Consider the following 537-nt stretch of genomic DNA (forward strand, 5'->3'; position numbering starts at 1 on the left):
CAACCTCCCAAAGTACCATCCAGAAAACGGCTGTTGTGGCTAGGTGCAGTGGTTCACACCAAGGCAGGTGGATCAGTTGAGGTCAGGAGTTTGAGACCAGCCTGGCCAACATGGTGAAACCCCGTCTCTACTGAAAATACAAAAATTAACTGGGTGTGGTGGCTCACGCCTGTAATCCCAGCACTTTGGGAGGCTGAGGTGGGCGGATCCCCTGAGGTCAGGAGTTTGAGGCCAGACTGGCCAACATGGTGAAACCCTGTCTCTACTAAAAATACAAAATTAGTCGGGTGTGGTGGCGCATGCCTGTAATCCCAGCTACTCCGGAGGCTGAGGCAGGAGAATCTCTTGAATCCAGGTGGTGGAGGTTGCAATGAACCGAGATCATGCCACTGCACTCCAGCTTGGGTCACAGAGCAAAACTCTCTTTTTTTTTTTTCAGACGGAGTCTCACTCTGTCGCCCAGGCTAGAGTGCAGTGGCGCAATCTCTGCTCACTGCAGACTCCACCTCCCGGGTTCAAGCAATTCATCTGCCTCAG

Source organism: Mandrillus leucophaeus, unplaced genomic scaffold (genome assembly GCF_000951045.1).
Source record: "Mandrillus leucophaeus isolate KB7577 unplaced genomic scaffold, Mleu.le_1.0 Scaffold234, whole genome shotgun sequence".
Lineage (NCBI taxonomy): Eukaryota > Metazoa > Chordata > Mammalia > Primates > Cercopithecidae > Mandrillus > Mandrillus leucophaeus.